Source organism: Rhinolophus sinicus, chromosome 18 (assembly GCF_057876585.1).
Source record: "Rhinolophus sinicus isolate RSI-liver-muscle chromosome 18, RSI-T2T, whole genome shotgun sequence".
Taxonomy (NCBI): Eukaryota; Metazoa; Chordata; class Mammalia; order Chiroptera; family Rhinolophidae; genus Rhinolophus; species Rhinolophus sinicus.
The window spans coordinates 27,365,566-27,381,368 of NC_142518.1; positions in this window are offsets into that span (position 1 = coordinate 27,365,566).

Consider the following 15,803-nt stretch of genomic DNA (forward strand, 5'->3'; position numbering starts at 1 on the left):
TCAGATAAATGGTTTACAAATATTTTCTTCAATTTCGTAAGTTGCTTTTTATTCTACTGTTCCATATGATATGCAGAAGTTTTTTTAGTTTTTTTATACTCCGACGTGTTTTTCTGCTTTTGCTGCCTGTGTTTTTGGTGTCATATCCAAGAAATCATTGTGAAGATCGATGTCATGAATGTTTTTGCCTATGTTTTTTTCTAAGAGTTTCATGGTTTCACATCTTATATTTAAATCTGTAATCCATTTTCAGTTAATTTTTGTGCATGGTGTAAGATAAGGATTCAATTTTATTCATTTGTATGTGGATATCCATTTTCCCATCACCATTTGTTGAAGATGCTAGTCTTTCCCCATTGTGTATTTTTGGCACATTTGTTGAAGATCAGTGGATTATATATACACCGGTTTATTTCTTGGCTCTCTGTTCTGTTTCATTGGTCTATATGTCTGTCTGTATGCCAGTACTGTATTGGTTTTATTACTGTAGCTTTGTAATATACATAGAAATCAGGAGTGTAATGCTTTTAGTTTGATTTATGTTTTTAAAGATTATTTTGACTATTCAGAGTCTTTTGTGGTTTTCATATGAATTCTAGAATTGTTTTTTCTGTTGAAAAAATGCCACTGGGATCTTGGTAAGTATTGCGTTAAATCTGTAAGTCTCTCTTAGCCTGGTATGTTCTCAGTTTTATTGGGGTAACTGAGGCAGCTTACTCGCCCATCCTCCACTAAAAATATACCCAAATCTTTTTAAATGTTAGAGAGAGAGAGAGAGAGAGAGAGAGAGAGAGAGAGAGAGATTTTCTTTCCATCGCATGTAATTGTACCTTAGGTTTCTTTTTCTTTCTTCACATAATTCAAAATATGACTGTGAAATGTCTAAGATACATTTAGGATTAAATTATTGCTATTGTTATGCTCATAGAGTCTTACTTTTCAATGTTTTCTGTCTCAGCTACTGCTTTCCTGTCAAACTTGACTACTCTTTGGTCTGTGTGGAAATAATATTATGAATAAAAGACAGCTAGTTTAAATTGGTTTTTAAGGAAATTTGACAATTCATTCACAGTATCTGAAGTTTAGGCTCTGTGAACAAATCGTCAGTTGCAGTTGATGTGCTCTGTCTGAAATCAAATGTTTCTATTCTCCTAACATCAAGAGACATTTGTAAAAACATCTTTCAAAGGATACAATAAGCCTATTGATAAAGACTATCTCTGCATGATAGAAGAGCTTCCAACTGTCATCTAAAGTAATTAGCTTTTCAAAAATTAGTTTCAGGTGTACAAAACAATGTAATAGACATTTACACCCCTCACAAAGTGATAAACCCCTCCCCCATTCGATTAGGGGTGGTGTAAAAGTAATTGTGCTTTTTGCAATTGTTTTAACTTTTTAAAGTGCAATTACTTTTGCACCAACCTAATACTACTCCTCTGACGTCATATATAGCTGTTATAATTCCATTGACTCTATTCCCTATGCTGTACTCCACATCCAGTGACTATATATATTTAATTATAGTTGACATTCAATATTATTCAGCTTCAGCTTCAGGTGTACAGTGCAGTGGTCAGGCATCTATATGGTCCATGAAGTGGTCTCCCTAATAAGGCAAGAGCCCATCTGACCCTCTACAAAATCTTTACAACATTATTGCTTATATTCCCCTAACTGTCTTTCATATCCCTGTGGCAATATTGTGGCTACTAATTTGTACTTCCTAATCTAATCCCTTTACGTTCTACCCCACCCCCATACCCCATCTAGCAACCATCAATTTTTTCTCTATATCTCTGAGTCTGTTTAGTTTGCTCATTTATTCTGTTCTTTAGATTCCACATATAAGTGAGATCATATGGTATTTGTCTTTCTCAGTCTGACTTGTTTCACTTAGCATAATATCTCTAAGTCCATCCATATCATTGCAAATGGTAAGATTTCATTCTTCTTTATGTCCAAATAGTACTCCATTGTATAAATGTACCACAGTTTCTTAATCCAGTCGTCTACTGATGGGCAGTTTGATTGTTTCCATGTTTTGGCTATTGTGAATAGTGCTGCAATAAACATAGAGGTGCATATATTTTTTCGAACTAGTGTTTTGGATTTCTCTGGATAGATATCCAAGAGTGGAATTGCTGGGTCATAAGGTAGTTCCATTTTAAATTTTTTGAGAAACTGCTATACTGTTTTCCATAGTGGCTACACAAATCTGCAATCCCACCAACAGTGCACGAGGGTTTCCTTTTCTCCACTTCCTTGCCAGCACTTGTTTATTTATTGATGATAGGCATTCTGACCAGAGTGAGGTGTATCTCATTGTGGTTTTTATTTGCATTTCTTTAATGATTAGTGATATTGAACATTTTTTCGTATGTCTGTTGGCCATCTGTATGTCCTCTTTAGAGAAATGTCTCTTCATGTCCTCTGCCCATTTTTCAATAGGGTTGTTTGTTTTTTGGTGTTGTATGAGTCTTTTTTATGAATTTTGGATATAAACTCCTTGTCAGATGTATCATTGGCAAACATCTTCTCCCATTCAGAAGGCTGGCTTCTTTTTTTTTTTTTTTTTAATTGATGGTTTCCTTTCTTGTGAAACAAATTTTTAGTTTGATGTATTCCCACATGTTTATTTTTTTCTTTTGCTTCCCTTGTCTGAGGGGATATGTCAGTAAAAATATTACTAAGGGTAATGTCTGCAAATTTACTTCCTAAGTGTTCTTCTAGGAGTTTTATGGTTTCAGACGTAAATGTAAGTATTTACGTCTTTAATCCATTTTGAATTTATTCTCCTATATGGCATAAGGAGGTGGTCCAGCTTCATTTTTTTTTTGTATGTGTCTGTCCAGTTTTCCCAGCACCATTTATTGACCAGACTGTCTTTACCCCAATGCAAATTCTTGCTTCCATTGTCATAGATTAAATAACCATATAAGTATGAAATTATTTCTGAGCTCTCTATTCTGTTCCATTGATTTATGTGTCTGTTTTATGCCAATACCATTCTGTTTTGATTACTATAGCCTTGTAGTATTATTCAATGTTAGGTAGCTGCTACTTCCCACTTTGCTCTTATTTCTCAAGATTGCTGTGGCTATTTAGGGTCTTTTATGGTTCCGTACAAATTTTAGGATTATGTGTTCTAGTTCTGTGAAAAATGCCATTGGTAATTCGATAGGGATTGCTTTTAATCTATATATTGCCTTAGGTAGTATGAACATTTTAACTTTATTAATTCTTCCAATCCATGAACATGGTATCTGTTTCCATTTATTTGTATCTCCTTTAATTTCTCTCTTCAGTGTCATAATTTTCTGAGTACAAGTCTTTTACTTCTTTGATTAAATTTATTCCTAAGTATTTTTTTGTTTTTGAAGCAATTGTAAAAGGGATTATTTTCTTAATTTCTCCTTCTGATAGTTTGTTACTGGTGTATACAAATGAAACTGATTTCTGAATATTAATTAAAGTAATTAGCTTTTGTTATTCCATGTGAAGTGGTGAATGGAGAGGACCCAGAAAGCTAAATCCATCCCTTTGGTATAGTTAGCTTACCATTCAAGAAATTTCTAATTGTACCACTACCAAAAAATAACAAAATATTAATGTGCCTATCTTATGCCCAAAATTGTATTTATAAAAATAATACACATGCATATTTATGTACATATAGATACATATGAGGTGTGATCAAAACATATGGTAAATGTTTAAATAAAAATTATTGCAGTAAAAGACACATTGCCGTAATCCCCCTCAAAATACTCTCCCTTGCTTTGAACACTTATCCCATCATTCTTGCCACTTTCTGTAGCAGTTCTGGAAGTCCTCTTTCATGAGTGTCTTTAGTTATGTCATGGCTGCCTCAATGTCCTGAATTGATTCAAAACATTTACCTTTCATGGTCATTTTGACTTTGGGAAAGAGCCAGAAGTTGCACGGTGCCAGATCCAGTGAATAAAGTGGATGAGGACACATAATGTTTTTATTTGACAGAAATTGCCACACCAGAAGCTATGTGTGAATCAGTGTTGTCATGATGGAGGATGAAACCATTTGCCCATTTCATGTTAATGCGTTGTTCATGATCCGGAATTTATGGCACACTTTAAGACACATCTTCTCTCAACCACAGTTCACACCTGCTGACTGCACCAAACAACTTGAAACTTGTCACACACTGTTACTAAGGTTCAATGCTCTGCTTCCTGTATTGTGGATCCCTGCCTTTCCATTGGATGGCACGCAACAGCAGTATTCACTGTATTTTTTTGTCACACCTCGTACATTCATCGGTAATAACAATGCAGATATAGATTGTGTTTACAATGGGCTTACAATGTATGAAAAGGTAATTGAAATGACAATAACAGTAAAAAGGCTGGAGCATAACTATATTGGACCAAATTTTCCGAATGCTATTGGAATTAAGTTAATATTAATCCAAACTAGATAGTTTAGTTTATATTCTAATTGTAACTACCAGGGCAACCTAAAATAATGTAACTCAAAATATTTTAAAGTAAACAGTCAAGGGATTTAAAATGTCATACAACGTAACAAAAAAGGAAAGCAGTACAGAGGGATAGAGGAATAAAAATTACTTACATGAAGAAAAGAAATAGCAAGTTGGCAGCCATAAATCCTACCTTGCTTGTAACTACATTAAGTGAAAAGGGATCAAATACTACAATGAAAAGGCAGAAATGGAATAATTGATAGATTAAAAAAATAGGATCCTCTATGTTGCCTACCGCGTTTCCCCAAAAATAAACCTAGCCAGACAATCAGCTCTAATGCATCTTTTGGAGCAAAAATTAATATAAGACCCGATATTAACATTTATTATATTTATATTATATTTATATTATATTTATATTATACTATATTATACTATATTATACTATATTATACTATATTATACTATATTATACTATATTATACTATATTTATTATATTTATTATATATATTATATTATATTATATTATATTATATTATATTATATTATATTATATTATATTATATTATAAAGACCTAGTCTTATATTATAGTAAAATAAGACCGGGTCTCGTATTAATTTTTGCTTCAAAAGATGCATTAGAGCTGATGGTCCAGCTAGGTCTTATTTTCAGGGAAACACGGTATAAGACACCCAGTTTAGATTCAAAGATACAACCAGGTTGAAGGTAAAATGATAAAAAGATCTATCAACTGTAGCCATAATAAAGTGGGAGTGGCTTTATTAATACTGGACAAAATAGACTTTCAGACAAAATAGACTTTGAGGTGCATGACTCTAACCTCTGCCTCCACCATCACATGGTCTTCTTCCTTTGTGTCTGTGTCTCTTCTTATAAGGGCAGCAGGGTAAAGAAACAAGGATTTAAGGCTCATCCTAATCCAGTATAACATCATCTTCACTGAAATACAATTGGAGAGATTCTATTTCCAAATAAGGCCACATTCTCATGTACTGGTGGTTAGGATTTGAATGTATCTTTTTTGAGACACAATTCAGCCCACAGTAGATGTAAGAAAAAGGGGAAATTAAAGTTAGACTTAATGAGCAGAAAGAAAAGATAAGAAAAGAAATAGGCAAATGAGAGAAGAGGTAATTGTGTTTTGTTTTAATTTACATAGAGCAAAGGAGCAACCCAGGTCAAATAAATATTTGGGGTGAGCATTTCACATTGGGTGGATAGGAGGGCTTATGCTGACCCTCCAGCTTATGCTAGTATCTGTCCTTGTGAAGATTCTTTTTGACGGGAGGATGGTATTTTTTTCCTTTTACGCACATCAGTCACATTTCTTTCTTTCTTTCTCAGTAATGATAATTTTTTAAATGTCATTGTTAAGTGTAACTATTTTCATGATTAAATGCTAACTTTCTTCCTTTGAATATTAAGTGTTTGTAGGTGGCTTATTGGCTGTGACCATTTTGTTCCTTTACAGTTCTTTATGCTAATTGCACTGATATTTAAAGAGCTAGTGCAGCTGTTTTGCTCACCCAAGAGATAGGACCCTTTACTTGCCTCAGAGAAGGAGAGGAAGGCTTCGTGTGTGGTTATGGATTTGCAAAAGCACCCCAGAGTAATGCAATTCAGTGCCTTATTAAAGTATCATTTAGATTTTTCTTTAAAATATGCATCCATCTACATTGCCAGTACTCTATCCCTCAGATAATCCACAGCTGCAGATGCTATCAGCAGTTTTAGAATAATGTTATTGCTGGCATGGTCTTTACATTGTTTGTACGTATTTGTAGGTAGGGATACAATGTCGTGATAAAAGCAGGGATGTATTTCTCTTGTCTTTCCTCTAAGTCTCAAATACCCGTGTGTTCAGTTGACAGCCTAAAATGACTGCAGAGTGGCATTCAGGAAACCAATACCTAGCCCATATATTTAGCAAACATTCGTTTGGTTTCTATTCTGTCAATTCTCCCTCCAATGAATATACCAAGTTGAACCAACACGTGGTACTAACACATATTAACCAGGGCTCACTCACATAATCAGTAATGTTACAATGCTTTTATTCCATCTTCAGCAATTTCATTTTCTCAAATCTGTTTAGATGTCCAGGCTCTGAGACTAGTCAAAAAATTGTAAAATCTTCAATATACCATAAAATAGCACAATGATTTTTTAAAGTAAGGGAATGAATGGACACAGAAAAACTTCTAGATAAATTGAAGCATTTGAACATATATTGTTTAAGACTATATCTGATTAATTGGTAAAGAATTTGAATATTGCTAATATAAAAATCAGAGGGTTGGTTTTGTTTGTTTTTGTTTGATTTAAGAAGTTCTAATGATGACCAAAAGAGTCTATCAGTGCCTAAATTCAAAAATTTTGTGTTGAGATTTAAATTAGGATAAAGATATAAAATATGGCTTAATTCAACATCTTGTAAATGTGACAGTTTTTATTTCTTTAAATAATTTTATTAAAAATGTAGCTAATATACAATATTATATTAGTTTCAGGTGTACATACACCATAGTTATTCAACATTAATATACCTAAAGAAGTGATCACCATGATAAGTCCAGCAACCATCTGACACCGTACCATGCTATCACATTGTTATTGACTACATTCCCTATGATGTATATTACATTCCCATGAGTTATTTGTTTTATACCTGGAAATTTGGACCTCTTATTCCCCTTCATCTTTCCCCCCCTTTTTAATTTTTTTAATTACAGTTGACATTCTATATTTTATATTTCAGGTGTACAGAATAGTGGTTAGACATTTATATAATTTAAGAAGTGATCTCCCTGACTAGTCTAGGACCCACCTGACACTATACATAATTATTACCATATCATTGACTGTATTCCCTATGCTTTACTTTACATCCCCATGACTATTTTCTAACTACCAATTAGTACTTAATCCCTTCCCTTTTCACCCTGTCCCCCAACCCCCGACCTTCTATTACCCCAACAAATCTAGTACAATTGACATCATACATAGTTATTACAATATTATTGACACTATTCCTTATGCTATACCCTACATCTCCATAACTACTTTGTAACACCAATTTGTACTTCTTAATCCCTTCCCCTTTTTTCATCCACATTCCCAAGCCCCCTCCCATCTGACAACCATCAAAATGTTCTTTGTATCTATGAGTTTGTTTCTGTTTTGTTGGTTAATTTTGTACTTAGATTCCACATATAAGTGAAATCACATTGCATATGTCTTTCTCTGTCTGACATATACTACTCAGCACAACACCCTCCGGGTCCATCCATGCCACTGCAGATGGCAAGAACCCATTCTCTTCCATGGCTGAGCAATATCGCATTGTGTATATGTACCACTTTTTCTTTGTCCATTAATCCATTGATGGGCACCCAGGCTGCCTCCACATCTTGGCCATTGTAAACAATGCTGCAATGGACATATGGATGCACACGTCCCCTTGAAGTAACATTTTGGGTTTCTTTGGATAAATACCCTGAAGTGGGAATACTGAATCCTTCATTGTCTCTTTTTATAGCCTTTGTTTTAAAGCCTATTTTGTCTGGTATAAGTATTGTTATCCTAGCTATTTTTTGTTGTTTCCATTTTGATGAAATACCTTTTTCCATCCTTTTACTTTATCTGTGTGTGTCTTTCAATCTGAAGTGAGTCTCTCATAGGCAGCATATATAAGGGTTTTGTTTTCTTATCCATTCATCCCTGCTATGTCTTTTGATTGGAGCATTTAATCTATTTACATTTAAAGTAATTGTTGATAAATATGAGTATGTAGTTATTGTCATTTTATTGTTCTTTTTTTTTTTCTTTTTCTTTTTTTTGGTCTAAAACAAGTCCCTCTAACATTCCTTGTAATACTGGTTTAGTGGTGATGAACTTCTCTATCTTTTTCTTGTCTGGTAGGCTCTTTATCTGTTCTTCAATTTTAAACGATAGCTTTACTAGATAAAGTCATCTTGGTTGTAGGTCCTTGCTTTTCATCACATTAAGTATTTTATGTCAATCCCTTCTGGCCTCCAAAGTTTCTGTTGAGAAATCAGCTGACAATCTTATGATAGCTCCCTTACAAGTTCCTAGCTGCCTTTCTTTTGCTGCTTTTAGGATAGATACTCTCTTTGTCTTTAACCTTTGCCATTTTAATTATAATGTGTCTAGGTGTGGGCCTGTTTGGGTTCATCCTGTTTAGAACACTCTGGGCTTCCTGGACTTGTATGTCTATTTCCTTTGCCAGATTAGGAAAGTTTTCAGTCATTATTTCTTCAAATACGTTCTCAATCTCTTGCTTTCTGTCTTCTCTTTCTGGTACCCCTGTGATGCAAATGTTGTTATCCTTGATGTTGTCCCAGAGGTCTCTTAAACTCGCCTCAGTTTTTTTTTTTTTTTGGTTCTTTTTTCTTTTTGCCATTCTGATTGAGTGTGTTCTGTGACCTTGTCTTCCAAACCACTGATTCAATCCTCTGCTTCATCTAGTCTGCTGGTGATTCCTTCTAGTGCATTCTTCATTTCAGTTACTGTATTCTTCACTTCTGACTGGTCATTTTTTATGGTTTCTATGTCCTTTTTTATGCTTGATATCTTTTTGTTGAAGATCTCATTAAGTTCCTTGAGCACTCTTATAACCATTGTTTTGAGGTCTGTCTCTAGTAGGCTACTTACCTCCATATTACTTAGGTTTTTTTTCTGGATTTTTCTCCTGTTCTTTCATTTGGGATGCATTTCTTTATTTACTCATTTTGGCTGCCTCTTTGTGTTTGTTTTGAAGTATTAGGTAGATCTGCTATGTATCCCAGTCTTGGCCAGGTGGCCTTGTCTAGTAATCGTCCCATAGTGCCTAGTGGCACACTCTCCCTAGTCACCTGCTTCAGAAGCTCCAGGAGTATCCCTTGTGTGGGTTGTGTGTGCCCTCCTATTATAGTTGAGCCTTGATTGCTATTGGCACTAGTGACTCTGGTGTCTACTGAGACCACCCTTCGTGTGTACAGCTTGTGGGGCTAATTGGGAGGTGCTCTGCTGTGGTCTGAAGCCAAGCTCCAAGTATGTTGGTTCTGGGGCCTCTTCGGAGGGGCGCAGGTACAGGCCCAGGTCACCCACTGCCTGTGACTGTTCAGGGATTACCTGGTAGGAGCTACAAAGCAATCGGTGGTTTTTCGTTGCCTATGCTAAACCTAGAGATGCGTGGGACATGACATGCTCTGAACTGAGGAAGTCTGCCACCAGTCAGGCCTGGGGTAGCTCCACAAAAAGCCAGGAAACCCCCAGGCCTGCTGCCACCTGCCAGCTACCTTAAATTTCAGCCGCTGATAGAGCGTTATGCAGCATGCAAGTTAGCTGAAGCAGGTTCTCAGGGAGTCACTAGAGTGGGAAGAGTCGTGATCACCAGGTTAATGTAGACTCTGGTTTGGTACCAGTGCTGAGCTGGGAGCAACTCAGCAAAAGTCTCAGAGCACATTGAAGTTAGTCATCACCTGCCAGGGGCCTGCCAGAATCTGGTAGTTTTCCAAGAAGGAGTGCAATTTGGATTGGGCTGGCTGCTCATGGAGGAGAAAGTGCCTCTGGCATTGGGGGAGGTGGCTGAGGCGTGGTCTCTGTGAGTCGGCAGCGTGGAGCAGCAGAGCTCACCACACCAATCAGATTCAGATTTGGCCATTCTGGGTGCGGGCTCAACACAGGAAAGATGGTGCCCACCTGCCGGCTACATGGGACAATGATCTCACACAGGGAAAATACCAGTTGTCCACCAATTCTCCCACTGAAGCCACACTCCTCAGTCTGTTCGCCTATGTATCTCCAATGCCTTCTGAGTCACCATCCCTTTGCTGGAGCCCAGGGTGAGTACCTGCGAGTGAGTGAGTCTGTGCTCAGGCCGTTTAAGAGGATGTCTGGGTTTCCTGCACCTTTCCGTCCCACCCGGATGGTCAGAATCCGCACTGTCACAGCCAGATGTTGGGGTGGGTGGAACTCCTCTTCCCGGCACCAGTATTCATTCCTTGGGGTGGGGAACCTATGCAGCCAAGATAGCCCTTCTGATTCTCATTTGCCACATGGACGTTTGGCGCCCGTTCCGCATCTCCACCCCTCTTAACCAGTCTCTACATGGCTTCTTCTTTATGTTTTTAGTCTGTTTTTATGTTTTTAGGACTTCTGTTCGGCTAGACTTCACATTGGTCTCCAGGTTGATTGCTCTATAATTTAGTTCTAATTTTAATGTGTTAATGGAAGGAAGCAGACACAGCGTTTATCTACTCCACCATCTTGGAACTCTAAACATGACAGTTTTTACACTATTGGTTTTTCTCCTACAGAAATTCAACAGCAAACTAGGAGGTACATTAATGATGAAAGTTCAAAATCAGGTTAGCAAAAAAGTGCCATTGTGGGCTGAGTGTGAGAAATTTAGCTAAGAGGATAGAAGCATGCACTTTGAAACCAAAATGCTTGCATTTGAATTCCCACTCCACTAGACTGTAGCTGTGTGACCTTTTATAAGCAACTTAACCACCTGCCTTAGTTCCATATCTGTAAAATGTGTGTGACTTAGTACCTACCTCCTGAGGGTATTAATGAGGATTAAATAATTCATTACATGTGAGGAATTGACAATGGTTTAAGTGCCTGGGAATTGCTTAATATTATCAAATTATTTTGGCAATGTCAATATTGTACCTATTAAAACTCAAGAATATTTTGAGATAAGTTTCAAATAAGTCAGACTGAGAAAGACAAAAATCATGTGATCTAACTTACATATGGAATCTAAAGACCAAAATAAACTAACAAACAAAACAGAAACAGACTCATAGATACAGAGAACAAACTGATGGTTGCCAGGGGGGAAGGGGGTCAGGGGGCTGGCTGAAAACGGTGAAGGGATTAAGAAATACAAATTGATAGTTACAAAATAGTCATGAGGATGTGAAATACAGCATTGGGAATATAGTCAATAATATTGCAACAACTATAGTGCCATGTGGGTACTAGACTAATTGAGGGGTTCACTATATAAATTATATAAATGGCTAACCATTATGCTGTACACCTGAAACTAATATAAAATAATATTGAATGTCAACTGTAACTCAAAAAAATAAAAAGCCAGAAGAAAGCATGCAATCCAGCCATTTGAGATGGTATAGAATAATCTGTCTGTATAATCTTACAGAGGATTTTGTCTCCAAGTTGGTTAGGAATCAATGAGGTGTGAATAGGAAAGATAATTCAGACATTTATTCACAGATTATTTTTTTTTTATCCAATGGGGACAAAACTTTATATAAATGATGTGAGCAATAATATAGGTTTGAGAATAAGTATGAAAAAAAGGGCTGCCCTGATTTTCCACTTACCTTAGGTAAGTCAGTTTCTTAGTTTTACTATTGATTCACTACTCCCACTGCTGAGTGACCAATCTGCCAATGGCAGGGGCAAATGCTGAGAACTCAACATGGCACCATTGTGAGGGAGAGGGAAATGACTTACCAGGTGGCAGATTGATTGCAATTAATCCCTCACATTACTGAGAGGTCTGCTGGTTTAGAATATTAGTTCCACCAGAGCCACAACAATTCTTCCAGTAATTTGAAAACTGGAATTGCCAAATGACCCATTTAGGATTCAGCGTTCCAGTTAATTAACAGGCAAAATGTTACTCTATTTCCTGTGATAATTTAGCCTGATTATTCATAGAAGGTAGGGTTGCTGCTTCACAGTAGGGTCAATATGGATATGTGTTGAGTATGGAATTCAAGTGATTCTTTGGAGGACTTCCATGCTACACTGTTTCCCCAAAAATAAGACCTAGCTGGACAATCAGCTCTAATGTATCTTTTGGAGCAAAAATTAATGTAAGACCCGGTCTTATTTTGCTATAATATATATTATTTTATAATATAATATAAATTTATGTTATTTTATATTTATATTATTTTTACTATAATATTATCTTATAATATAATATAAAATAATATATATTATTTTACTATAATATATAAAATTGATGGAATATATAGCAATCCAGTGCAAATAGAATCTTTAAGGACTCACATCTTTTAGGAAAGGTAAACCACCATTGGCAGCTATGAGCAAAGGGAAAATTGACTGGGTAATGGAAGTAGGAAGTTATAAATACCTACATCGTGATCAGATGTAGGAATCAAGACATTAGATTTTAAGCAATTTTTTTCTGTTTGCTATGTCATATTTTCATAGATATTAACCAATTTGTGTTCCCTGTCTTCTTTAAACATGTATTTTCTATAATGCATATTCAAGGTGGTTAGCCTTATAATTTAATCTTTTTTTTTCTTTTAAGATTTTGTTTGGAAAGGGGAACAGGACTTTATTGGGGAACAGTGTGTACTTCCAGGCCTTTTTTCCAAGTCAAGTTGTTGTCCTTTCAATCTTAGTTGTGGAAGGCGCAGCTCAGCTCCAGGTCCAGTTGCCGTTTCTAGTTGCAGGGGGCACAGCCCACCATCCCTTACGGGAGTTGAACCGGCAACCTTGTGGTTGAGAGGATGTGCTCCAACCAACTGAGCCATCTGGGAGCTCAGTGGCAGCTCAGCTCAAGGTGCCGTGTTCACTCTTAGTTCCAGGGGGTGCTGCCCACCACCCCTTGCGGGACTCGAGGAATTGAACTGGCAACCTTGTGGTTGAGAGCCTGTGCTCCAACCAAGTGAGCCATCCTAGAGGCAGCGCAGCTCAGGGTGCCATGTTCAATCTTAGTTGCAGGGGCGCTGCCCAGCATCCCTTGCGGGACTCGAGGAGTTGAACTTGCAACCTTGTGGTTGAGAGCCCACTGGCCCATGTGGGAATCGAACCGGCAGCCTTCGGAGTTAGGAGCATGGAGCTCCAACTGCCTGAGCCACCGGGCCGGCCCTATAATTTAATTTTAAGATTACGGAATATCAAAAAAAAGGTTGTGAGTGAAACAGAAGGAGAATAAATATCACAGAATAATGCATAAAGGGATGTTGGGAGTTTAGGGTTCATATTGGGCACAGGGAGTGAGGGTGTGTTATTTGTATCAGAGATGGCCACTTCATATTAGGTGAAAGGAGGATTTTTTTGCCACTTTTGCCATTTGAAAATTAAATATGGTGTGTTTAGATATTGACTTGTCAAAGGGGTAGAGTGTGCCAGATAGTATCAAAGCAACATGATCCAGACCCTGATATATACTTCTGTATCACAGTGGAGAAGCTTCAGCACTACAGTTTTAAGACTCCACTGCTATAATAGCAGAGTTCAGGGTTAAATTTTACCAGTAAGAAGGATCCACGTGTCATTTGGAAGGCAGAAGGCAAGCAGAAGCTGTTATGATCCAGTAGCATGAAAAAGAGACTTGGGAAATCACAAAGGAGTTTGCAGTAGACTTGGAGTGAGCTCCTCTGAATCACAAAAGTGCTGCAGGCAGCTGAGATCATCAATGGCTTGTGCAGATTCATGTATTTCCAGATTTCCTGAAAGCTGAATGTTATTTCTGACTTTTACTTCTCTAGCACTTTCAATGGTTGTTTAATACTCTAATTCCCCATATTCCTTTTTACTTGAGATGGTTAGGGTGGCATCTGTTGTGCTGACTTATTTCTGATGGATACAGTCATGGATCTATATCTAAGGCTGAGAAAGAAGTGTTTGGATAGTTAGGAATAAAAGTCACATTAAGTCAAAATTGCACTGGAAAATTCCTTTAGAAGGTGACACATCAGGGGCTAAAAAAAATGACCTAAGAAGTCAACATATACATTTTCCTAAGCATGGGAGTAGGTTGCTGTTTCTTTAAGTTAGCAACAAGTGAAGTGACTAGCTTGCTTGTAGAAGTCATATGAAAAGCACATACCTTTAAACACTAGAATCACACTCAAAACAAATAGCTGCTCACTTTATGAGAGGCATGTCTGAATTGAAACCAGTCCCTGCAACAGCATGCGTCTCACCCTAGTTTTCTTCTGGGATATGTTTTTACTGGAATGGTAGACTAAATTGCCCACATTACTTAAACTTCTACTCATATTCTCAATCTCTTTCTCCTCCCCTGTTCCATTCTCAATCTTTCTCACTCTTAATATTACGCTGTCTCCTAAAATCATAAAATTTAATTTGCCTAAATTAATATGCATATAATTTATGTACACTGAATTTCCTTCTGTTAATGGCCGTTTTACTTGTCCTCGTGAATTATTTCTAGTTCTCAATATGTACATATTATAGACCTGAAATGATGCTAGTTTTCTCAGGAAGTTTCTTATGTGACCTACAACTTCTCTTTTATTCTCAGCTTCATGATTTAGTTTGGGTAACAAACAATTCAACACAGCCACAAGTAAATCTCTGATAGAATTACATATAATGTATAAGTCTTGAGTTCTTGGTGAGTAATTAATGTTTGGAAACTACAGCAAAGTACCCTAAAGTAAAAACTCTAGATCACTAACATGCTTATATTTGAACTTGGGACTTGAGTTCCCACCTAGGCTGTATCAAGAACTGTGAAAGATCTCTGAAATTACACTACTTGCAAACTAATAAGTCAGTCTGCTTCAAAGATACTGTTAGAAAACATGAGACTCCTGTGTCAGAGATGAAGGAAATTATTACAGCACAGCAAGCAACATGAGCTTCAGAATGTTTGCATCAGTTCCCTTTGCCCCATGTTCCACAGGGGCAACAAATAGAGCCATATGGATGTCTGCACAAACAGTGGGTTGCATTTCAGAAGAGCAATGCTGAGATTAGAGAATCGTAATCGTTTTACAAAGGGCAGTATGCGTGCCTTCCCTTTGATCTTGAGGGAAATAGTACTGTGTTTATTATACTGGACAGTAAGTGAACCTGGCCTTAAAAATAGTGTGTCTCTCTTGAACAGTCTTCCAAGTCTGTTCATTATACAAACATCTTTGAAAAGATAGTCTAGAACAAAGGCACTTAGAATCTCTGTTCACAAGATGTGCAGAAATAGGAGAGACCCATGGAGAATTCTTTCCTAACAGACCTGCCTTTGCAGTCTGAAGTTGATCTTTTCATTGTGACTTATTTTCCACTCTTGGGATATGTATTATCAATACATTGTCCCCTGGAATTTTTTGACTCAGTGTTATTATATCAGACTTATAAGAGAAAGCACCCCATTGTTTTAAATAATGTGAATTCTGATAAATAAATACAGTAATGGTGCAGTAGATCTGACATTCACTGTCCTGGTGCAGAACCAAAGTGGAGGAAATGAAAGTGCTTAGGCAAGACTTTTTCCCTTTATGACACCTGGACACATTCTCTTCATCAGTTGATTACAGTCGTGCCTG